Raw genomic sequence first — 26,520 nt, forward strand, 5'->3', positions numbered from 1 at the left:
TATATGAACATTAAAAAAAACAAAATTCCCCAAGGATTATTGCCTCCACCACTGCTTCCAAATTCTAATATAGTGGCATGTACTTCTGCATGTCTTTCTGGTCTCTGGAGAGTAGGCTGCCATGTTCAAACCTGGAGAGGTGAAGTTGAATCTGCACGGGTAGTCCAATGGTAGCTGGATCTTTTCCAACAAGATCAGAATGAGTTGCAAATGCTTCTGGTGACTGTCAGACCACAAAAAGTGCTGTAGATGACAGTTGATATGTTTCTTAGGTTGCTTCCGTACTAGATGTTTAATCTGGAATTGCTACAATTCTTTCATTCGTTGATTATTGTCAGTCTAGATAAAGTTCTTGCCAGTCTGTTGCATTTCACTGTTTTGTGTGCTACTATCTCCCCCCCCCCCCCCACAAATCTGATTTGTGTTGATTTCTTAAAACAGAACTGCTATCCAATTTGGACTGGCAAAGCACTGCTGAAGCTTCTTAGGGTTACTGTGCCTTTAATTTGAGGCTTCCTTCCCTGGAGGAAATAGTTGCCTCTACAAAATAAAGAAAATAAAAAAAGTCATAATGACACAATATCAGAATGCATGGCCTAATGTGACCCCTCCCCTGGCAATGCTGGGTCAAAAACATCACCAAGAAGGAACTTTGTGGTGTATTAGAAAAATTCCAGGAAAAGATTTTGATCATACTTTTTAAAAAAGGAAACAACGTTATGGCCATTATATTCACAAAGTACACTGCAGAGACCCAAACTGCAAATAATTTTAAGTGAAGCAATTCTACTCCTGGAGTTGAGATTCTCTGAAATAAAGGTCTGTTGATCTCTCCTGGACCATTCAGCATAATCAAGTCTGCCTTTTAAAACAGATTCTGATGAAGCTGCAATTCAGCTTTGGAAATAAGTCTCTCAAAGCGGTGCACCCTTTGCACACAGTGTTAATGAGTGGACACTCATACGTGCTGTGCTGGGGCATGTGGATGGAGACCACTGCTTGCACTCCAATACGTTACAGCCTATTACCTTTCTGTACGCCTGTCCAGGGGAACAGACGGATCTAGAGGAGAGCTCACACACTAAGCAGGATAGTAACTGATCTTGTCAAGGTTTGCAGCAGCTAGCAGAGAAGGAATGAGAACTGGAGGCCTGCATTTCTAGTTCATGGGCTGTGCACACAAAAATAGAAGGAGAAACTAGCAGGATGTATGAGTACTCTGCTGGTCAGGAACATTTGTATGCATTGGTTTTAGGTAGGAGATAACTTAAATACTGACGGCACAGATTTCAGTGGTGCTATATATAGAAATACAAAGGTAACTTTGAGTGTGATGGTCCCATGGAGAAATGCATGGCAGCATTTGATTTGTTTATTTCATTTTTAAATATAAAGTGCATGAGCAGAGTGGCATCAGGGGTCAGTCAAGTCAGGCACTTGTTGAGAACTCCTGCCCATCAGACGGGCGGACTTCCCTCAAATGAGGAGGCTGGTTAGAAGGAGGTTGAAAGGGAAGGTAAAAAGAGTCCAATCTCTCCAGAGTGCATGGAGGCTGCTTAAAACAACAGTAATAGAGGCCCAGCAGAGGTGTATACCGCAAAGAAAGAAGGGTTCCACTAAATTCAGGAGGGTGCCCGCATGGCTAACCAGCCAAGTTAGAGAGGCTGTGAAGGGCAAGGAAGCTTCCTTCCATAAATGGAAGTCTTGCCCTAATGAGGAGAATAAAAAGGAACATAAACTGTGGCAAAAGAAATGTAAGAAGGTGATATGGGAGGCCAAGCGAGACTATGAGGAACGCATGGCCAGCAACATTAAGGGGAATAATAAAAGCTTCTTCAAATATGTTAGAAGCAGGAAACCCGCCAGAGAAGCGGTTGGCCCTCTGGATGGTGAGGGAGGGAAAGGGGAGATAAAAGGAGACTTAGAGATGGCAGAGAAATTAAATGAGTTCTTTGCATCTGTCTTCACGGCAGAAGACCTCGGGCAGATACTGCTGCCCAAACGGCCCCTCCTGACCGAGGAGTTAAGTCAGATAGAGGTTAAAAGAGAAGATGTTTCAGGCCTCATTGATAAATTAAAGATCAATAAGTCACCGGGCCCTGATGGCATCCACCCAAGGGTTATTAAGGAATTGAAGAATGAAGTTGCAGATCTCTTGACTAAGGTATGCAACTTGTGCCAGTAGATTGGAGGATAGCAAATGTCACGCCTATTTTTAAAAAGGGAAAGAGGGGGGACCCGGGAAACTATAGGCCGGTCAGCCTAACATCCATACCGGGTAAGATGGTGGAATGCTTCATCAAAGATAGGATCTCAAAACACATAGATGAACAGGCCTTGCTGAGGGAGAATCAGCATGGCTTCTGTAAGGGTAAGTCTTGCCTCACGAACCTTATAGAATTCTTTGAAAAGGTCAACAGGCATGTGGATGTGGGAGAACCCGTGGACATTATATATCTGGACTTTCAGAAGGCGTTCGACACGGTCCCTCACCAAAGGCTACTGAAAAAACTCCACAGTCAGGGAATTAGAGGACAGGTCCTCTCATGGATTGAGAACTGGTTGGAGGCCAGGAAGCAGAGAGTGGGTGTCAATGGGCAATTTTCACAATGGAGAGAGGTGAAAAGCGGTGTGCCCCAAGGATCTGTCTTGGGACCGGTGCTTTACAACCTCTTCATAAATGACCTGGAGACAGGGATGAGCAGTGAGGTGGCTAAGTTTGCGGATGACACCAAACTTTTCCGAGTGGTGAAGACCAGAAGTGATTGTGAGGAGCTCCAGAAAGATCTCTCCAGACTTGCAGAATGGGCAGCAAAATGGCAGATGCGCTTCAATGTCAGTAAGTGTAAAGTCATGCACATTGGGGCAAAAAATCAAAACTTTAGATATGGGCTGATGGGTTCTGAGCTGTCTGTGACAGATCAGGAGAGAGATCTTGGGGTGGTGGTGGACAGGTCGATGAAAGTGTCGACCCAATGTGCGGCGGCAGTGAAGAAGGCCAATTCTATGCTTGGGATCATTAGGAAGGGTATTGAGAACAAAATGGTTAATATTATAATGCCATTGTACAAATCTATGGTAAGGCCACACCTGGAGTATTGTGTCCAGTTCTGGTCGCCGCATCTCAAAAAAGACATAGTGGAAATGGAAAAGGTGCAAAAGAGAGCGTCTAAGATGATTACGGGGCTGGGGCACCTTCCTTATGAGGAAAGGCTATGGCGTTTGGGCCTCTTCAGCCTAGAAAAGAGACGCCTGAGGGGGGACATGATTGAGACATACAAAATTATACAGGGGATGGACAGAGTGGATAGAGAGATGCTCTTTACACTCTCACATAACACCAGAACCAGGGGACATCAACTCAAATTGAGTGTTGGGCGGGTTAGGACAGACAAAAGAAAATATTTCTATATTCAGCGTGTGGTCGGTCTGTGGAACTCCTTGCCACAGGATGTGGTGCTGGCGTCTAGCCTAGACGCCTTTAAAAGGGGATTGGACAAGTTTCTGGAGGAAAAATCCATTACGGGGTACAAGCCATGATGCGTATGTGCAACCTCCTGATTTTAGAAATGAGTTATGTCAGAATGCCAGATGCAAGGGAGGGCACCAGGATGAGGTCTCTTGTTATCTGGTGTGCTCACTGGGGCATTTGGTGGGCCGCTGTGAGATACAGGAAGCTGGACTAGATGGGCCTATGGCCTGATCCAGTGGGGCTGTTCTTATGTTCTTAGAAGGGCCATCTTGCCAACGAAATCCCTGAACACTCATTGCTGGTGGCAGTGGGAACATTCAGTGCACCATCAGGGGATGGGTGAGGGATGCCAGGAAGCAGCAGAAACAAGGGCAATGCTTTACCTTTGGGCCCTCTGCAACCTGGCACTGGCTCATCTTCTGCACAATTTGGGGTTCTGTAGAGATGCACAACCAGGGCTGGCCTCAGGGTGACTTGCTCAATTTCTTCAAATTGGGCCTCGTGCTTTTGAGGTCCCGCACTGGGGTGGCAGGTGAATTGCCCACTGCCATAGCCATCTCAGAGCGGCATGGTAAGTGGAGCATCGGCTCCTTTGGGCCTGCTCGCTTGCCCCTGAGTCCATTTGGGCTGAAATGGGCCTCCTGAAAGCAGTTGGCAGTGATACCATCGTGTCACTGCCAACTATTTCCAGGTGCTGTGCTTCACATATAGCTCTGCAGGTGTCTGGCTCACCGCAGTTGCCTGATGAGTGGGGGGGCGGTGCACGTGGAGGATAGGGGACCTTAAGCGAGTGCTCAACTCCTAACCCTGTGTACAACATATAACTAAGATCACTCAGTGCAGATCAAGACTATCGGACCCCTTCTCCCAAAAGTGGTGTAAAAAAAAATCCCCTGATTTGCATGATGAGCAGTTGAACGTGCCAGAATGGGGAATGGTATATTTAGTACCTTTCTCCTGGGGTTGAATAATTTGTTTGAAAAGGCAAAATACAAGTGGACATAAATCTTTTTTAACCACATTACCAGGCATTCAGATGTTCCACAACCAGTATAATTTCCTCCTCATTTTCTATCAGTACCTAATATTTTCTGTTTACTTTTAATTTCCTGTCTTCCTCAAAGCAGTTCTGTAAGAAGTAATTGAGAGGACAGAAAATGGAGTCAGTCTATGACCTGTGCTTTCCTCCCCTCCCCCTGCTGCTTTTTTTAATATAAGCAATAGAAAAACATCTGTCTATGGCTGTTGTTTTTTTTTCGCTTGCTGGTAAGTAGCATTAGCCGTCTGCAGAGAGAGCCAGTGTGCAGCCCATGACGTATCAGGAGCCTGTCAAGAGAAGACTTTTCTCTCCATTTGCTGACACAAGATAGGGACCTCGTGATGTGTTAGCTTGGGAGACGCAGGTAGGGCGCAGGGCTCAGGTGTCGAAATGAGCTATGAGGCTGCTGCAAAGTTTTGCTGTAGAACAGTCAGATTCCAGTCGAATTATGTCTATCGTTCCAGCAGCCAAGTTGCCGTAGTGTCAGTTGACTTACTTCCAGTTTATAATGATGAAACTGACCTCATTACCTCGCCCTCATTCTCTCTCTCTCTCTGTTCCTCCTCTGCCTCCAAGGACCTTTGATTGCCTTTTATTTCTTTTTCAATCAAGTTCTTTTTATCATCTAAAATATTAACTTAAAAGTAATAAGTCATTCTCAAATGCAGGGACCAAGATTCTAATGGTTCCTCTGAGAGGCATACCTAAGGGTTGATTTTATCTGTTTGGGCTCTAGCATTCAAATGTTACCATCTTTAGTGAAACAGGGACTATAGAATATTAATTCAAGTGATATTTCAAAAGCGGCCAATAATCACTGGGGACCAATGGTTTTCTTTTCACTTTTATTATGGTTACCTCTCTTGAACTGCGTGCTGGAAAGTCACACATCCTCTCTCCTTGAATTTGCTGTTTCTGTTAAAAACCTTGTATGAGCCTTTAGGAAAAAAAGTCTCTAGGAGTGATAGGACTTTATCAGCACAACCCATGGATCCAAAATTTGTATGCATATCAGAGGTGAAGGAGTGCAAGCACTTTCTAGTATTGATCAATGTGGGGAAGCAATGGAAGCAGTACATGTTACTCCCAAACCCATACCAGCTACTCCACAAACCTACTCTCTACCCACCTAGTATAACAGGACACAGGCAAAGAGCACTCCACATTCCATCAGCAGCTTCCAGTCACTCATCCAAAGTGAGACTCAGCGTGTGGTTGGTCTGTGGAACTCCTTGCCACAGGATGTGGTGATGGCGTCTGGCCTGGATGCCTTTAAAAGGGGATTGGACAAGTTTTTGGAGGAAAAATCCATCATGGGTTACAAACCATGATGTACATGTGCAACCGCCTGATTTTAGAAATGGGCTATGTCAGAATGCCAGATGCAAGGGACGCACTGGGATGCAGGTCTCTTGTTATCTGGTGTGCTCCCTGGGGCATTTGGTGGGCCGCTGTGAGATACAGGAAGCTGGACTAGATGGGCCTATGGCCTGATCCAGTGGGGCTGTTCTTATGTTCTGATGAGACTGAAGCTGATCCTGCTTAGCTTCTTCAGTCAAGGCAGTAGCTCAACCTAGACCAAAACTCCTGTGCCTAGAGATACTATGGAGTGACTTGATTATTCTTCAGCAGTTCTCTGAACTTGGGATTATATTGGACCTTAATCTCCTTGGACCTTAATCACGAAGGCCTTCGAGCTGGTCAGCAGGGATGGCCTCTTCAAGATTCTCCCCAAGATTGGATGTCCACCCAGGCTCCTCAGCATCATCAGATCCTTCCACAAGGACATGAAGGGCACTGTTGTCTTCGATGGCTCCACATCAGACCCCTTTGACATCCGAAGCAGCGTGAAGCAGGGCTGTGTTCTTGCACCAACCTTGTTTGGGATTTTCTTCGCTGTCCTGCTGAAGCATGCCTTTGGAACCACAACAGAAGGCATCTATCTCCGGACCAGATCAGACGGAAAGCTCTTCAACTTCTCCAGACTGAGAGCAAAGTCTAAAGTCCAGCTGAAATGTCTGCGTGACTTCCTCTTTGCCGACGATGCAGCTGTCACTACCCACTCTGCCAAAGATCTCCAGCAGCTCATGGATCGTTTTAGCAAGGCCTGCCAAGATTTTGGACTGACAATCAGCCTGAAGAAAACACAGGTCATGGTTCAGGATGTGGACTCACCTCCCTGCATTACAATCTCTGTGCACAAACTGGAGGTTGTCCATGACTTTGTGTACCTTGGCTCAATGATCTCTGACACTCTTTCTCTCGATACCGAACTAAACAAAACGCATTGGTAAAGCAGCTACCACGTTTTCCAGACTCAGAAAGAGAGTCTGGTCCAACAAGAAGCTGACGGAACATACCAAGATCCAGGTCTACAGAGCTTGCGTCCTGAGTACGCTTCTGTACTGCAGCGAGTCATGGACTCTTCGCTCACAACAGGAGAGGAAACTGAACGCTTTCCACATGCGCTGCCTCCGACGCATTCTCGGCATCACCTGGCAGGACAAAGTTCCAAACAACACAGTCCTGGAACGAGCTGGAATCCCTAGCATGTATGCACTGCTGAAACAGAGACGCCTGCGTTGGCTTGGTCATGTCGTGATAATGGATGATGGCCGGATCCCAAAGGATCTCCTCTATGGAGAACTCGTGCAAGGAAAGTGCCCTACAGGTAGACCACAGCTGCGATACAAGGACATCTGCAAGAGGGATCTGAAGGCCTTAGGAGTGGACTTCAACAAGTGGGAAACCTTGGCCTCTGAGCGGCCCGCTTGGAGGCAGGCTGTGCAGCATGGCCTTTCCCAGTTTGAAGAGACACTTGGCCAACAGTTTGAGGCTAAGAGGCCCATAGCCAGGGAAGTCCCATAGCCAGGGAGACAAACCAGGGTCAGACTGCACTTGCTCCCGTTGTGGAAGGGATTGTCACTCCCAAATTGGCCTTTTCAGCCACACTATACGATGTTCCAAAACCACATTTCAGAGCGCGATACCATAGTCTCTTGAGACTGAAGGTTGCCAACAACAATCTCCTTGGGAGGACAAATAACATGAAGGGGAACTAATAAGGCTTCCTGTCTGAATTTGTACTGGAACTCCAGTCTAAACCCTGGGGTCCTGCCCAAAATGGATTGATGAGGTGTGGATATCTAGAATTTGATTTTTGGATTTCAAGCAGAGCAGAGAAACTTTCACCATACTGAGTGTGTATCAGCACAATCCTATACATGTCTGCTCAAAATTAAGTCCCATTGTGCTTCAATGGAGTTTACTCCCAGGAAAGTGCCTACAGAATTGCAACCTATGTAGCATTACTCAACATATCCTTTGCGTTGCTTATTGCTAAGCAAAACTCGGTCTCTTGTTCTGAGTCATTTGGCTCAAAATTGGTATTTGGAACACCTTCATCCATAGTGTGTGGATGTTATGACATTTCAAGGACATTCTTGGGTTTTGTTTTTGGGACTCTCATTATTGGTTTGTTCACCTCAGCCCTATGGCTCTAATGAGACCATCAGAGGACATTCCAACAGAATTGCCTGAATAGCACAATACAGCTGTGGCACAGCCCCCCCCCCCCTTCAGAATTCCTAGGCAACAATCCCAAGAGAGCTGCAGACAGCAAAATAAATAAAGTTCCTACCTGGGGGATTGTAAATGGAGGGAGGCTCGCGCCTAAATGCCTTTTGGGAAATGTTAATGGGACTTGGGGATCTAATTAAAGTGTAATTAATACAGTTACCCTACCTTCTCCTCTGGGATGGAGTGCAGAATAAAGGCATTTTAATGAGCTCCCTTAGGTTCTGGCAGGTATGTTATAATATGCAGAGCCAGAATTAAACAAATTAAGAGACACCGCTCGAGAGACTGAAAGGGAATCCATTGTTCAGCTGAGCTAGTCTTGTAATAATGCTTGAGTGGGAATGTACTGTGCACTGTGGGGATGGAGAACGTCAGATGTGTGAACTTCAAAATGTCAGGAATATGTAGGACATGAGCCATTTGCAAATTCAAAAAAAAACATTGCAAGTAGCAAAGCAGGGTGGATTATGACAGGTGCCATGGAATACTGAGGATCTGTTTGCTTAATCAAAACAATATTCTAGTCCTCAGGACTATTAAAATGAGCCCAAATAGATATGGAAGGCTACTTTGGCTGATAGGGCATATAAACTGAACAAATCACCTAAGTCAGAAGACATAGGGAAGCTCATTGGCCAAAACATGGGACTTTTAGCTCAAGTTTCAGAGCACAATCCTATGTTTGTCCACTCAAAAGGAAGTCCCATTGCCTTCAATGTCAGGAAAGTTGGCATAGAATTGCAGTTTCAGCTCATCCACTAACTTACTTAGGGATCATAGGCAAGTCTTTAAGCCTTTTTTTTAGTCACTTAGGTGTAGTAATAGTGACCTCTTGTAAGGGCACTGTCCAGCCACAGTTAAGCACACTGAAGTCTCACTGGCTTTGATGTGAGATAATTAAGGACAAACACAAGACTCTAATAGAAACCAAGGGATTGTCAATCTATGAACTTTTAGTTGAAAAGCGGTATATAAATACTGTTAATAATAATAATATATTCAAGATGCTGTGTGGTTTAATAGTCTCTTCCTGCTTCTTTTCCAATGAGCCACTGGGATGCTAGGTTCAATGAAGTGATGGTAACCAAACCATTCATTCCAAGTTGTTTCATTCCAAGTTAAAATGGCAACACTAAAAAATTGGTTCTCAACATCTTCTCCATTTGGCAGGATTCTGCATACTTTTTTTGGGTGTGCCACCCAGCTGAGGCTTTGCAGAGTGAGCTGAGTGGAGTCATGGAGATCGGGTCATTCCAACGGCAACTAGTGATGATGCCATTCCCAGCCACCAGGGGAGTGCAGTTGTCAGGTGGTAGTGGCTCTTAAAGTCAGTCTGGTGCCAAGGAATGGAAGGGGGAAGAAGAAGAACACACAGACAGACAGAGGGAAGATAGGAAGCAGGGGGTGGAATGACAGAAGGCAGAAAGAGGAAAGAGAGATAAGCTAGGAAGGTGGGGGGTGAGGAAAGAAAGAAGAAACCAGGTTGAGACCAGAGACAGGCTGGCAAAAATGGGAGAAGTGAGCCTCCCAAGGGTCTGAGAAAGGATCCCCCTCATTTGAGGCTCAGCCCAAGACTTGCCAAATGGGTGGATGAGTGCAACAGCCCAATGGGGAACTACCTGCCAGCAAGGACCTGAAGGAGAAGGCTCAGTGGACACTTCCATGACACGACTCTGCCCCAGGGCAGGGAGGACCCAGCTACCACAGACATAGGAGCTTGAGTGAGCCAACAATTGATTTGGGCATGTTGCCACCCCCTGCCAGCTTCTCTGGGAAGGTGAATGAAGAGTGTCCCCCTGAGGACTGGAAGGACTAGGTAGCCCACATTAGCACAAGGCCCATTTTGGCTGCAGAGGCTGTAGAAATGCATGCTGGAACTTTTTTCTGTTTGTGACTTCCCCTCCTCTAGTTTACACTGACCCCAGTAAGTAGAACTTTATGGATGGTCATTTTCCTGACTTCTCTCTTCTCCTCAGTACGTCCTTCTCTTGCCTCCTCAATACAGAACTGCCCTCCTGGAAATTGTTCCTGTGGGTATAGCTTTGCAATTATTAAACTATTTCACACATTGCTTACAGCATTGTTTGAGTGATCCATGATTTTTTACAGCCATCAGGAACCATTTTGACTTTATTTTTTGGGGCCGGGTCCACAGTACTCTATAAAAACTAGGACATCCGTGCATACAGTAGAAGGCCATTAGAGCGCTTCGGAAGCTCTCCTCAAATCCTGTTGATTGTTAAAATGTTTCGGCTTGTAAAATAATCAGGACATGATTGCCTGAGAAGTGTGTATCGCGGCTCTGCTTTCCGAATGTTCATTTCCTTTCCACCCTTCTGCCCACCCTTCTCTAATGCCAACTGCTATTGTGCCTGGTTTGATAAACTGCCTCTTCCTAGCTGCTGCATTTCTGAGCCAAGTGTGTTTGGAGCTGATGTGGCACCTAAACCCTTCCCTAGACTTTGATGATATTAACAAATCGAGTTGCTTCAGTGGATTGACTTTTCCCCTCACTTATTTCAAAGAGCTTTTTGGAATGAAATCACCAAAGCCATCACAGCTGCCATTGTAAATCAAGCTGACAGTCAATTACAAGACCGACAATGTATTCGAACAAGCCTAGCATTGAAAACCCAGCCATCTCTAACATGCTTATGGAACTGTAAATAGCTCTTGTTTTGAGGGCACACCTCTCCCCCCCGCCCCTTCAGCAAAAGCCTTTCCTTCCTTCCTGATGTACAGCTGACACTGGAATATGGGCAAAGGAGTCAGCAGAATTTTCAATGCCCAAGTATGCTCACAGCAAAGTGATGAGATCTATTTGCCTTCTGGAGTGAGGAAGTGGGTCATCATGGTGGCTTTTTAATCTTCTGAATTTTGCATATTAACAATTTAATTGCTGCTTCAGCTCCACTTGAAGCAACTTGATGAGATGTTGGTCATGCTTGCTTGGCAGTATGTTAATAACCACAATGTGTTGCCCAAAGGTGATCAGTCTATATGCAGTCTAGGTGTTCTAAAGTCTACGAGCAGCATGTACAGGTCTCTATGTAGTTCCCACCTGCTGCCCTGATCATCCTCAGTCACCACTTTCTCATAAGGTTGGGATGTCTTCGGCAGCCTAATCAGGAAATGAAAGACATTTTATTCATCAGTCTCACTTTGCTAGCCATGGTAAAAGATTATAGTGTGCCTTTCTAAAAGCCTAGTCTAGGGAAAAACAGGAGCAACGCACACCTATCCATCTTTTAAACAGCTTTTCTAGGAAGAGAATGAATTTTGGAAGAATGAATCTAGGAAGAATTCATTTTGGCCCAACCAAATTAATGGCCAATTCCTATAATCGCTTCCCCACCCACCACCAGCACTGTTTTAGTGCCCAATTCTATGTGTGTCAGAAAGTTCCATTTTGTCAAATGGGGGTTTACTCACAGGAAAGTGTTTAGGGTTTCAGACTTCTTATCCTTTTCTTCTGGTACATCTTGCAGTCCTCATTCCCCAGCTCCCTCTTCATAATCTTGTTTCCAAACAGTTCATTCCCTGAACCCTCTTTCCCTTGGTCCTAGATTAGACTATGATTCCTGGGGAATCATATCTGCAAGGGAATTTATTTTGGATAGAACTGTTAATTCCTGGCTGGTGTGCATACAATTGCAGCCCTAAAATTCCATGCGGCTCTGGGCAGCTAAAGTACCCAACATTTCAAGTCAGAGACAACTCAGATGACTAGCTTGTTCAGGTCCACTTCTGCTTAGTTAGATGGAAAGGTCTTGCCATATTCTCCCTTCCTTCTATAACAAGTATGAGTTCACACACATGTACACACATATACACTTTGCACATGCATGAAAGCGCACATGCAGAACAGAGGATTTACTGGGAGCCAGTGAGGGCGCATCTACCCAAATTCACTAGAATTAATCTAAATTACCTGGTTTAATTTCTCATATGCCTGAAAATCTGATCTAAAGGCAGCCCTATTCTATGCTGGAACAGGAAGGCTGGCTAGCCTGCACTGTATCCAATGCAGGATAGGAGGGTAGGAGGTGGATCCTGCACAACTTGGAGTAAGGGGATTTATTTCCCCTTACCCTGTGACATGTGGCAGCCACCTCAATGGGGCTACTCGGATGTGTGCAAGCAAAATTGCTGGCACAGATCTGAGCAGCCTGTTGTAACCCTGGGCTGCTCAGGAGGGGGGAGGGAATCTGGCCTAAGGGCTAGAGGCCAGTCCCATCCCCCCCTTTGTGGGCCCGATCTGCCCACCTGCCCACCCACCACGACTGGCACAAAATTACCCCTGCTCAGTGGGGATATGGTGTGGATAGACTAGCCTGTGTTGCTGGCCTCCTTGACTCCTGAGTCATCGCAGATGTGCCTTATGGTGCAACACTCCTGGCCTGGTGCAAGGAACTTGCGCCAGCCCAATGAACACTCTGGATTGCGCTCTTCACAAAGCGACATTTCTCCCTCCCCCACTGTTTGGTACTCTTTTAGGTTCACATGGTTCATTCCATCATAGTTTTGTGCAATGGTGCTCTCTCTCTCTCTCTCTCTCTCTCTCTCTCTCTCTGCCCAGTCACTTCTAATTGTGTGATGGATGGTTTTGTTCAAGCTGGCTCAAAGTGTTACATGGGATGCTGAGGAGGGATCCAGGGAATGCTGAGGCAGGAATTGGAGAAGATGATTGTTCCCTTTGGTAGAGTCCCTGATCTGACCGCTATTCACTACAGAGAAGAGCCCCTCAGGTCTAACGACACTTCAAACATCACACTTAGTTTGACATCTCAGATGCAGCTCAGATCTCAGACACAGTGTGCTGGTATCAAGCAGAAGAGAATTCTGTTTCATGTGCTCAAACCTGAGGCCTCTGTGGAGCCATGTTTTGGGAAATAAATTCTAAAAATAAATATGAATAAATAACTATCTTGTATCTGATAAATTAGAACTCAGCCTAGCTCCATTGGGTTTTTCTCCTTGTTTACAGTCCTGAGAAATTTGCCGAAGTCTCAGAACAGCTTCTGCTGGTTAATACATTGATGTCAGAGGATCCCAAGAAATACAGTATTGACCTCTTTTTTTTCTTTCTTTCCACAGTGCCTGTTTCAGCAAAGAGCACATACATTTTCCTTGCACCTGAGGAGCTTGGCAGAAGGGAGGAATATAAGTCTTTCTGCTCCTGGAAGCTCAACCTCACGACTGCTGGCAGAATATACAGGCAATCAATGTGGCAAGTGGGTATTGGAACAAATGTGTGTGGCTGAGAGGCTCCTTGGGATTCTTTTGCTGCTTTAGATTTCTCTGTGATAAACTTGGTCCTTGGATAGGAACCATAACAATGATACCGGAAAAATAAAAAAGGACACGGAGGAATTGTGGGGTCAAAGAGTTATGAGAAGATGGATTTATTTATGTCAAGTGGGAGCACTAGGGTGGACAAAGGAAATATTTCATCTTGACAGTAAACACACATAATCCACTATTTTCTCCCCTGGGTCATGGAACTAAGGGGGCTGGTGTTTTGCTGCCACTGTAGAACTTGTCTCACCACTAAAACCTGCCATTTAAATGCCACTAGGTAGACAGCAAAAAAAAAAAAAAAAAAAATACTGCTGTGATATGTGAATGAACACAATTCATCTCCCAAACAGTTTTTGGCTACCTGTTGATTCCATTCCCTGCTTTTATCCAACTGAAGGGGGAAAAAAAAGAGTGAGTCACAAAACTGAAATGCCAAGAGGTGTGGTCTGGAGGTTGAGTTTTGCCCCTGCCCAAAAAAAGCCAAGTAGGGTTTGCTGCCTTGGATGGGTGATGGAGAGATGGAAAGAGACTGAGAGGCTAACTCTGTAACTCTGCAAAGGAGTGTGAAGGAATATAAAGGAGTCAGCTGGCAAGATAACACCTGAAGCTTGATTTGCAGCTACCTGTGAAAGCTTGGAAGCACGATTAAGGCCCCAGTTCTATCCCTGGCCACCAGTGCTGATACAGTTGCACCAAAAAGGTACAAGCTGCATCCAGTGGGGGAAGGGTGACCCAAAGACAAATGGGAGGTAAGTAAAAAACATTTATTCTTATCTCTACATTATCTCTAGGGTCCCCTTTGGGTGTCCTCCCAGATCTATCTCCTTGTCAGAGAAATAAAGGCCCTCAGATGACCCTGAGATGGCTATATTCTTTGCCAAACTATACAATAGACCACTAGCATCATATAGATTCATAAAATCCATATACCCTCTGTGTAAACATTAGCTTTTTACAACATGAAAAAAGACACACCTGTTAAATGAAGATGCTTTTACTTAGGTATATGCTTTGGCCTTATATCCTCAATTTGGTAAACCATATGTATCTGGCCAATGAAGCTGCACCTAGCTCTATCAGTAGGCAGAAATGATATATTGTTGGATGCTTCGATTACACCAGGGGTGGGCACAATTTCAACTTTAGGGCTCCTGGACCTTTAACAATTGTGTAGGAAGTAGAACTTCAGCAGTTGCAGCTTGTCATCTGTGAGATGGCAAGCTGCACCTGCTGAAATTCCCTCTTCTGTACAATTGTTAACTATCTAGGATCCCTAAAGTTGAAAGTTTGCCCACCCCTGAATTATACTAACAAGTTTTGGGGGTGTTGTTTGGGGGAAATCATGTGATTCCAGGGAAATGGGAAGCAAAAAAAAAAAAATGCTTTATGAGCATGTCAAAGTATTGGGGGAAACAAGTGCATTAAACATGCTTCATTTTATGTAATAGGTGTATTCCAAATAAGTCTCGTAATTCATTTTTACAGTATATGCCCCAAGACAGTTGGCCTGGGCACTGGGCAACTGTGCACAGGATATGTTGGCATGTGCACTGGGCAACTGCTCTTAATAGTAGAGAAAATAGTAAACTAGAAGCTGCTTGTGTTTTCAGCGTGTGATTTAGGTTGGACTAGACGGGCTTTTGGCCCGATTCAACCAAGCTTTTCTTATGTTCTTATAACCCCAGTGGAGCAGCTGATTCCCCCGCAACCTCTTACATCCTCCCCATTCCCAGTTCAATCCTCTCTCCTCTCAGTAACACCCCCAGTCCTTCCACTCCGTCTTCACCTGTCTCCTGCCCTTACTAGCAACTTAGGGCCCAATCCTACCCAATTTTCCAGTGCTGGTGAAGCTGCAATGCAGCCCCAAAGAAAGGGAACAAACATCCTCTCACCTGGAGGAGGCCTCTGTGGCTGCCCCCCTACCACAGGATGCAGCGTATGCCCCATTGGCATGGCTGCACCAGCACTGGAAAGTTGGATAGGATTGGGCCCTTAGAGTTCAATCATATGCATCTCTATTTAGATGTAAGTCCCATTATATTCAATGGGGCTTACTCCCAGGTATATGTGAATAGGATTGCGGCCTTACTGGGTCCAGCAGGCGCAACAGGGTCTGGTGACAAAGCTGCAGCGCTGCTGCCTCTTGTGACAGGGCTTGCAGAAAGACCACCAATGGAGCACTGCTTTTATTACAGCGGAAGGCACTTCTGCTGTCCTAAAGCCCTCCCCTCAATAGTCCAATCCGGTTTATGATTGATCTATAAGGGAAACTGGACAATTAAAAAGAATATTTTCAATCATTCCACTTCTGTGATCAAGAGGAAGCAATTAAAAAAGGCAGAATCTGCAAACAGGAAGCTCCTAATTTAAGGTGTGGTGATCTGTCCCACTCTGCAGCAGACAGGCCGGCTCTGTGAATGAAAGAGAGAAAAACAGCTGCAAATCAGATTTCAAAAATACAGGAGGAACATGCTAAAAGTGTTGCAAGGCAATAGGTTGCTGGTCACATCTGGATTTTCCAAAAAAAGTGAGCAAATGAATGATGGCATTTCTAAATCAAGCAATGGCAGGGGGTTCATTGGTTCTTATCTTTTTAGTTAATGCATAAAGCAGCCACGCAGTCTTCTTTAACTCTCTTCCCCTTCTTTCAGCCCAACAGGATAGGGTGACAATGTGTCCCAAATTGCATTTGTCCCAAATTGTGAGTGGGATTGAAACTGAACAAGAGTGTAGAGGCGCAAAGAGGTGCTCCTGTTAAAGTGATCTTTAATTAATATGGTTTATTCTGATTCACAGATTATTTTTTCACCTGTGGATGCACAAAGCTCTCTGCATATCACAGGAGGAAATTATGGCTGGTGCTGGTATCAAAGAGTGTGTGTGTGTGTGTGTGTGTGTGTGTGTGTGAGAGAGAGAGAGAGATGGTAGAATTTGTGTAGTGTAGAATTAAATGCAGCACTAGAAAAAAAGAAATAAATGAGTTTTCACTGTGTAGCCAAACCAGAGCTGCATGGAAACATTCAAACAGACATAATTAACTCCTTTTTTTCCCATACCAAAATTGGTTGTCTATTTTGTACAGAGACTTAATAATATGAATAACACAAATCATCTTGCAACTGTCCGCGGTCCTGAAATTTGAAATGTGTGCACAACGTATACCCACCCTGGTGTTTTCTGAGCCTCTCTTCAAGGTACAATCAGAAAGATGAGTTGATTAATGAATGCGTCTGTGTTAACAGCAGGGTGACTGTTTGAAAATCAAGCTGTCAGAGGCCACTCTATGGCGCACAGCTGTCCACAAGTCTTTGAACTAGCAGGAGTGTGTAGTTAAAATAATCAATATTAGGCGGACTACTGGATTGATAATTATGAATTACTTTTTAATAGTACTTTCATTGTACTTTTCTTTGTAAAATGAGTTATCAACTCTAAAGGGAACAACTGACAAATGCATAGCACATTGCGCTAGAATGGAGATCTTGGACAAATGGTGACCCGCCTCCATGCTTCATCAGCACTTCAGATGACAAGAGATCAGGATCAAGATTATTTAAAAGATCATTCTAATAAAGATTGCACATGCTAAGGGCCCAGATGTATAACTTTACAGCAATGAGCAATGTACTGTACTATAATGGAACTTACTTCTGAGTAATTTTGCATAGGATTGGGCTCTAAATTCCCCCACAGGATGCAGCATAGCTGACAAGCCACGGTGGGCATGTGTAGCCTCCTGATTTTAGAAGCAGGCTACCTTAGGAGTCCAGGTGCAAAGGAGTGGCATCAGGATGCAGGTCTCTTGTTGTCCTGTGTGCTCCCTGAGGCATCTGGTGGGCCGCTGTGAGATACAGGAAGCTGGACTAGACAGGCCTTTGGCCTGATCCAGTGGGGCTCTTCTTATTATTCAGAAAGCCTTCCTAAGGTTTTAACTGAATCCCTCAAGCTTTTCAGAACAGACTGGAACTCAGTAAAGATGCATTTGAATCCTAGATCTCAAACAGATTTTGTCTTATGCTGGCCTCTGTTGGTTTTCAGGTTTCCTAAACTTGGTCTTCAATAGCAGCACCTATATATACAATGATGGTTAATATGGAAAAGAGGCTTCCCAGACAGCCAACAGACAAATTGCTTATGAGCCTGCTGTGTGCAATTACACTGTCAGGAAAGAGACAAAGATGGGTCCTCCCCTCCCTGAACTCCAGCTGCTGAGCTATGTGGCTTTTTATCCTGACACAGATTCATCTAAGTGCATCAAAGATTCCCATTAGTGCAATTGGCTCCATTCTTTAACAGGCATTTTTTAAGCACTGTCCTGGAGAGAGGAGCTTTTAGGAACCATCAGGTTGTTTCAAAACATTGTTTTAAATCCATGGCCAAAATATCAGTCCACCCGCAAGCACATCACCAGCTTCTTCCACCACTCAAGGCATTTGTGTGTTCATGTACAGACATACCTGTGCACGTGTGGTACTGAAGTGAACCTGCAGGAAGACTTCTGTTTCTAGCAAGAAAACTGCAGGATGAAGCCTGCATTTCCAGCAAAAAGCAATCTATTGGTGATTTGCCTCATGCCCTGCATGCTTTAATCATGACAGTATCTCAGTTTTTCATTTACACCCACAGGTGTATATAATGGACTTTGTACTGTTAGACTTGCATAAATGCTAGCAACACAAGCTAGGCATGTCTACTCAGAAGCAAATTCCATTATGTTCAATGGGACTTACACCCAGGAAAATGTGTATAGGATTGAAATGACTAATTTCTAGCAGTTGCTGATGCTATTAGGATTGAAAAGATTCTCCACTTGTTCAGGCCAATCCACATGGGGAAAATTGCACATAAGCATTATGGCCCCACGTGGAACCACAGCCATATCAAACCATTGGCTCTCACCTAGATGCTGTAACATGAGAAGCGGCCAAGCAAACGCTAGATCTAAACAGTAAAAAGTTGCCGCCCCACCAAGGAATTCTGCTGTAATCACAAGATTTTAATTTACAGCCAGTAAGTGGAGCTAAAACTCCACAAGAGGTTATTTGGATAAGAAAATATATTGTTTTGAAATGCTACTTTCCCCCTCTTCTTGTATCCATTTAGCTTTTCAGTTGCTCACAAACAATTGTGCTGTGGGTGCTCATAGCATGATGTGTTAACTTTTCTGTTTCATTCCATGAGTCACAGACAGAGATCAAGATAGTCGCTGAATCAATGTGACCTTTAGCAATATCCATGCTATTTATTTCTGATTAGAGCTTTTTTCTGGTTAACCTTATATTTTATTTTCACATTAATGCACTGCATTTCCAAGAAGCTCTTGTTTTTTTTTCTGCCAAGGGTGACAACTATATTCTTATTTATCGAACTAATTTTCATTATTTGCAGGCTTCTGAACATTATCCTGTCCTGACACTTTTTTTATTGGATTAATTTACTTACATAGGATCACTAATGTTCTTAATGTGCATTGGATGGCAATATAGCAGGTCTTAAATCTTTCCCCCAAACATTTTGGGATTGAAATTAAGTACAAGGGACAATGCAAATGCAAAACTAAAACTCAGAGAAAGCAGCCCCACCGGATATGGTGTCTGGTAGGTGATTGACAGTCACCTGTCCTTGGTGGACGTATTGGCAACCTTGGCAACCTTCAGTCTTGAAAGACTATGGTATTGCGCTCTGAAAGGTGGTTCTGGCACAGCGTCTAGTGTGGCTGAAAAGGCCAATCCGGGAGTGACAATCCCTTCTACACCGGGAGCAAGTGCAGTCTGTCCCTGGTCTGTCTCCCTGGCTATGGGCCTTCCTTCTTTGCCTCTTAGCCTCAGACTGTTCGCAAAGTGTCTCTTCAAACTGGGAAAGGCCATGCTGCACAGCCTGCCTCCAAGCAGGCCGCTCAGAGGCCAGGGTTTCCCACTTGTTGAGGTCCATCCCTAAGGCCTTCAGATCCCTCTTGCAGATGTCCTTGTATCGCAAGGATACAAGATGTCCTTGTATTACGTCCTTGGTGGACGTAATGCTCATTTAATAGGAGAAATCCCATTGAAAGGATTCTTGGCCCCATGAACAGTAGTCCTGAACCCAATCCTATCCAGGCCTTACACTGATGGATCTTGCAATTTGCCACAATAAGGCCCAAGCTGCTGGCATGGCAGGTACTCTGCTGTTCTGTGGGCTACTGCTGCCAGCTCAAAGCCCTGGAGCTGTCAAAAGAGCAACACCATCCTGCAGTATCTCTACTACTGCTGGTAAGTCAATGACAGTGATGGATAAGGAGAAGGTTGGGGCAGCTCTTTAGTCAGTGGGAGGGAACAGCCTGGGTTGGGGGAGGCTGGGTTGGGGTCAGTTTGGTGGAGGATCTTGGCAGTAGCTGTGCATACCAAATTCTAACCCCCTTCCCAGCCTGGGCCTACCCCATGAGTCTTCTCAGAATTACACCAGTTAAAGAACTGATGTAGGTCTGAGGAGACTTACTGGGGACCAGGCAACCTATAGGGAGGTAAATAAAAATGTTCTTTACTTCTCCTGGGCTGTCTGGTCTCCTTCTGGCCCACAGCATGCACCACATACTCCATTGATGGTGTTGCATGCTCTGGGATAGGATGTGGCTGTAAATGAAACAGAGATCAACATCGAATCCGATGCATATTACTCAGAAGTGAGTCCCATTGTGTTCAGTGGGGCTTGATCTCAGATTGCAGCCTAAAATGTGCAGTTTTTTAAAAAAGTGATCAGGGCATAAAGCATAACTTTATTGCAATTATATGAGATAAGACTTACATACTATAGTTTGTTCTTGTAAATCACATGTACATGCCGGACCTTGAGAAGGGCTATGACTCAGAGACAGAGTGCATGCATTGCATGAAGAAGTCCAGGGTGGCCCATACCTCTGTACCATCTGAGTGCCTTGTATTCCAAAAGAGCCACATACAGATGAATGTGTATAGCTCTTTCTCTATGTCTGGGCTTCCCTCAGAGACAATAACTCCTGGCCAACCCTCCTTCTGACATTGGCATGTGCCCAATTGGGCAGCCAAGCCCACTTTTTAAAGGTAAAGTTATGGGAGGGAGTGGCAAGGTGGCTTTCTCTAATTCAATTAAGTAACCCAGGGCATCATCAAACCTAGGTTTCTCAAGATCAAGCACAAGGATGTCTGGATGTATATTGCCAGGCATACTGTTGCAATCAGCTGTTGATTGTCTGAAGACACAAGCACTTAATTTTCTAGAAATGTAGCAAGCCGGCTTTGATCATATTTGCCTGGTTAGTCCACATTTGCTGGTAACTAACAGCCCAATCCAATGTATATCTATGCAGAAGTAAGTCCCATTAGAGTCAATAGGGCTTACCCCAGGAAAGTGGATAGGATTGGGCTGTAAGTAGGTTGTTCCATCTTTAGAACTGCCTGGTTTTAAAAAAAACAAAACAATGGCAATTGTTTAGATGCAATTTTATTTTAAACAAGAACCAGTGGATTTTGTGCTCCCCTGAGAGATGGCCCCTTGCCTGGTTTCTCCAGCCTGGGATAGTGGCAGCGGATATCTATCAATTTCCTCCCCATACAACTGCTGACCCTGTAAATGAATGAAGTGGAGAGCATGTGTCTAGTCACCAGGCTTTACGTGCTTCATCAGCATCTGGATTTCCTAACACCCTTTCAGTGACAGAGCCAGTGGGTGGCATTGTTATGCACCTGCCAAGAGGCCCCTCAATGCGCTGTCAAACCCGAAGACCACCTGTGAGTCCATAGCTTTTGTGCCATGGGGGTCATTCCAATGCTATTGTCTCTCTTCCATCCCATTCATGAAAGGAAACTACACCAAAAAATTTTGTGGAGCCCAAGTAAGAGGGGGCAAAGGAGTGCAGTTGCCAAGTTTTTCATGAAACCTGGAGCCAGCCCCCTGTTGAGTGCTAGGCTGCTGGGGCCCTAGAACAAAGTGCTGCACTGGGCTCTTTGTGGCACTCCTGTCCACACCTGATGGCACACTGAATGCTAACACTGCCACCAGTATTGAGTGTTCCTCCTTCAGCCTGGCTGAGTGGGCTGATATCCACTGTGGCCGATTCCAATACCACTCTGTTCGACCGTGTTCTCCAGATCACAAGCTTGTCAAAAGATGGTTGAGTGAACCGAGCAGTACAGAACACCATATCAAAACTCACATAAACTTAGAAAAAAACTAGTAATTTATGGATATATTTTTCTTTCCCACCACTTTCTTCCATCTTCGCGTGCAGGGAGTGGAATGCATGAAACTTGATCTTTCCAGCAAGAAAGCAGATTTTTTTAAAACATACGTTTGCTCAGGGCCCTGAAAGGAAGATAGGAAATCAAGAACCCATGGTGATATCTTCTCAAAAATGACCCCTTGCAATAGTAGAGCTGGGCCAAATTTGCCCACCTACATTATGGTTCAGTTGCTTAATGAACACATGAATAAGTGATAAATTTAAGAATTCAGAATCAGAGCTGGAAGCACCAACAAACACTGAAATAGCCAGACTAGAATGAAAGAAAGATTTGATTTTTTTAAAAAAACCCAACATGTATCTTTGTTACCCAACATTGTTAATGGTGGTAGTACCTGAACAGGACAGCTAGATCCCTGTGGAGAGGAAATTTCATGACCTTGTGTAATGGAAATGCACAAGATCCCTCAAGGAGATAGGGTGTGGTGTCAACAGTGGCCCCTTGCTCTGGCAGATCAGCCAGGAAACCTAGGGTTAACCTCAGGGCTCTAATTAACAATGGATGTGCTGCACATCTGCAGCCACTAGAGGCAGCTTGGTCATTTCAGGGATAAAAGCAGCACCTGGAGCAGTAAGGGTGGATGTAGAAGGTTGGAGAGACTGGAGGGGAGCTGGAGAAGCTAGGAGAGCAGAAGGAAGGAAGGAAGGAGCTTGGAGGAAAGAGAATGGACAATGAATGGAAACTTATCAGAACAGAGACTGCTAGAGTGCGGCTGCCATGCCCAGGAACTGCTAGGAACCAAGGTGTTACTGCAGTGGCTGGAGAAACTGCTGGTGAGAGAGTGGAGGAGGGAGGCTCTCTGCAGGTTGAACAGGTGAGCTACCCTGGTGGTAGGGCAGTACCCAGCAATGCTTTCTGCAGAATTAGGGCTATTTTGAGTGAAAAGGGGAACTAATTAGCTTAAAATGGACATAAGTTATCTAGGTGAGGCTTGGAGTTTGGCAAAACACCTTGGTGTCACTACCAAGAAAGCCTTGTCCTGCATCCCCCTCAACCATATATTAGTAGGTGATGGGAAGCATAGAATGGCTTTTGTTGAAAAACACAGTGAATGTATGAAGCTCTGAAGAGTTGCTGCCAGTCACTGTAAAAGGCCCTGAGCTTGATGGACCAAGAGTCCAACTTGGTATAAGGTAGAGTCACATGTTACTATGACTCTATTGCTATCCAGCTGAAATCTTCAAGATTGCAGGACTTTCTCATTCACTCCACTAGAAAGTTCATTCATAAAGCTGACAAAAGAAGAAACAGAATCAAATGGGCCAAAAGAATGAAAACAGAGCCATACAGATAACACTAAGATCAAACTGGACAAGCTAGAAGGTCACTTACATAAAGACTGGAGGCTGTTGGGCAAAGAGACCAGGAGTAGTCTGGGAATCCCACCTAGACTGTGATAGGAGCAAGAAGTGTAAATGCATTGGGAAGATGGGATTGCTTCAGTGAATCCCAGGAAACAAATGCGGAAACTTAGCTGTAGCTTCCAAATATCTTTATAACTGCAAAGTTTACACTGCCTGGAAAATCAGAGTTTGTAGGGCATGTTCCACACCTAGGAAGATAAGCATCAAAAGGGATGCTCAAATTCCCCCATGCCAGTGCAAACTGGAAGTTAAGTATACATAGGCTGGTGGTTTATTATGTAAAGAGAGTTCGGCTCAAATCCTAACCAACTTACTAGTACTGACATAGTTGTGCTAGTGGGATGTGTGCTACATCCTGCAGTTGGGTGGCAGTCACAAATGCCTCCTCAAGTTAAGGGAATGAATGTTCCTTCCATTACTCTTACCTCAGATTTTGACTCATGCATTCAAAACTATACCCAGTTGCGGACCTACCATAAGGTCCAATGGGGCAAAAGTCCCAGGCACAAGGCACCAGGACCCTGTGGAAACCTCTTTGAGGCTCCTGATGGGGGCGGAAACTGTGTTTCTGGTTTTCCAGAAGCACAGTTTATAGCATCGGGGAACCACAGAGAGGCTTCCCCGTTGTGTTCCTGGGTTGCGTGAGGTTCCGTGAGCCTCAGGTGAGTAGGGGTTGGCGGCGATAGCCTGCAAAGGGGGGGGTGCCATTGTGGACCTTTGCCCCAGGCATGGGTCTGGGGTGGTCCGCTGCTGACTATACCTTCATCTGCAATCTATAGCCCTTCAGTCTCAGCATCATGAAATTTTTCTTCATGTGTAGATCTACCTAAGGGAAGAAAGAGAATGGAAGGCCACTGTTAAACCCCTTTGCTCTTTACCAAAGATAGATAATCCTTAGGATGAACTTCCAATGGGCAAGTCATTAACTCAAGATGATTTTTCATGTCTATCGGCTAAGCATTGCTCTCCTTCCTGCATGTTAGGCTGCTGAGATGCCAAATCAGTACAAATGCTAGACTCTCTCCTCCTCTCCATTCCATGTAAGAATGAACTGAAGCATTCCTTAACCTTTTCCTACTAATGAAATGTAATTTGTGTTACAGGGTTTTGATCACTGTATCAGCAAAGGCAGCTGGAACACAGTGTGCCATGCTTAATAATCAGGAGGTTGGCACTGACAGAATGTGAAATATGTTTACAATTGGGGATCACCTGCAAGGCAGAGATGGGTTTCTATTTTACTTTCCAGGATATTGCTACTAGTGGCTTGCACCACTTCCCCTTAAACTGTATCAGGCTTGCTTTTTAAGACATGTGCAATCAGTGCATATGGGGGACATCTATTTCATGTGCAATGATTGAGTGCATTGGCCAATGATACAGCTCAGTGTACTGGCATGCATGAAAGGGGGAGGCGAGTGCAGCAGTAGATAACTTTTATTTTAGGGGCAATATTACGATAATGGGGAGGGGAATCGCTCATTCCCAGAACTAGACCTCAAATGTACAGCAAGTTCTCACTTGAAGCAGTTGATAGGTCTTGGAAACTGCAACTTTAATCAAAACAACTTATAATTAAACCAATTTTACCACATGTGGGCTCCATAACTCTGTCAAGTGGCATGCTTGCTAAGTACTTTCCTATTGCACCACAAAGCATTGTGGCACCCCAGAATGTTGTGTGGCTATGCAAGGCATTCTGGGGAGCAACAAAGCCAAGAAAGTGGGTCAGAGGCCCGGTGCAACCCTGAAGCGGTTTCTTGTAGCCCGACAATGTGCGGCTGCAGAGGATGCAGAGATTAGAAGATTGAGAACCAGTGTGGTGGCCTATGATTTCAGACACTGAGAGGTCTTGAACTGGCTCTACTGTCTCAATGTTGCTACTGCTTTTCTTGTCTCTTCGACTATTTTATGGAGCTTCAGGAGGTCCAAGCAGCTTTGTCTCTGCTTGCTACTCCTTCTCTCCCAGATTCTTCAAAACCATTGCATATCCTACTTTGGAAACCATGTGCTGGAATGTAGAGGCATTGGGCAAAATGCCTTGCAGGAGTTTTTCTCACTCTGTGCCACATCTGAAATGATAGACTATTTCATATAGATTAGTGAAAATGCATGGTCGTCTAGTGCAGGGTCTCCAAACTTTTTGGCTAGAGGGCCACACCAAATTTCTGGAACAGTGTTGAGGACCAAAAAAAAAAAAAAAAAATCAATGTTAAATATAAAATTTAAATGAATGCATCAGGATTTCTCCAAGCACAAACACACACCACAAAATAAAGCACACTCTCAAATAGGCCCCCATTCCCCTACATCTCTGGCCCTCAGAACACACTCTGGACATGACTGGAGCAGAGCTCAGTTGTGTTCAATTGATGGACCAGAAGCTCTCAGTGAACCAGAGGCTGGCCACGGGCTGGATAGAAGCTCGCCATGGGACACATCTAGCCCCTGGGCCGGGGTTTGGAGACCCCTGGCCTAGTAAACAGATTCCTGTGTGCTCATCATTTCTTGGAGACAGATTGAAAACTAGGGAGAAATTAGCATCTGATTCTGAAAAGGAATGATTTGGGCCTGTGGGGGGACATGACATCCAAGTCATTTTACCATTGTTGGAATTATTGGCAAATGCCTTCTGTGCTACTCTGTCATGCAAATAGGGGAGTCTGAAGATTCATCACAAGCGGGAAATAAAAGAGCACTTAATATTTAATGCCAAAAAGTTAAATATTATCATAAAAGTAGTTTAATAGAAATGGCTTTCAGCAAATCCTTATCCATATTTCATGATGGAAATGGTTGGCTGGCTTCTAATGTTTGCATGCAATTAATTTTAATGGGTGTGTCACATTAATTCTTCCCCTCCTCTTACCTACGAGACCTTGGCCCCATCATAAAAGCAAATAGCAGGACGTCAAATGTGGAGAAAAGGTGAAGCTGCGCTCTGTGTGTAGACCTGGAAATGACAAGTTAATAGCCTATTGATAGTTTCTCTAGTACATAGAAAGCAATTACTGTGCTTATGTGGGGGTGGTTGAGGACTGGCAAGGGTCTTGGAAGGCAAGGAAATGTGATCTGAATCTCATTTAAATCAATCTGAATGTCTTGGTAGGTTTAGTTTGACCTTCCTGGGTTTTCTGCAAACGTTGCAAGTGTTTTGTAAGAGATGCAGAAGTCGTGGCCTTGTCCTGTAGCTCATTCCTCTGTGGAGGTCCTAATGGTAGAGAGAAAGGAAAAGCTGGGATCCAATCTGGGACACAATGAAAATCAATGGAATGTATGTGTGCGACAGTAGTCTTAACCTTTGTTTTATCTTCTGTCTTGCGAAGCATGAAACCTTTGCAACCCTTTCAAGGCATCAGCCTCTTTCGGTAAAAAGAAACAATATTGTTTATCTACATTTACATGGCTTTGACAGAGCCAGCAGAGTTATGTGAATGGAAGCTATTTAAAGTAAAATTTCAGGTCAGACTATCATGTAGACTATCATGTACTCTATCACGGCAAGTAAAT

The sequence above is a fragment of the Tiliqua scincoides genome, chromosome 1, assembly GCF_035046505.1.
Source record: "Tiliqua scincoides isolate rTilSci1 chromosome 1, rTilSci1.hap2, whole genome shotgun sequence".
In the NCBI taxonomy this organism is placed as follows: Eukaryota; Metazoa; Chordata; class Lepidosauria; order Squamata; family Scincidae; genus Tiliqua; species Tiliqua scincoides.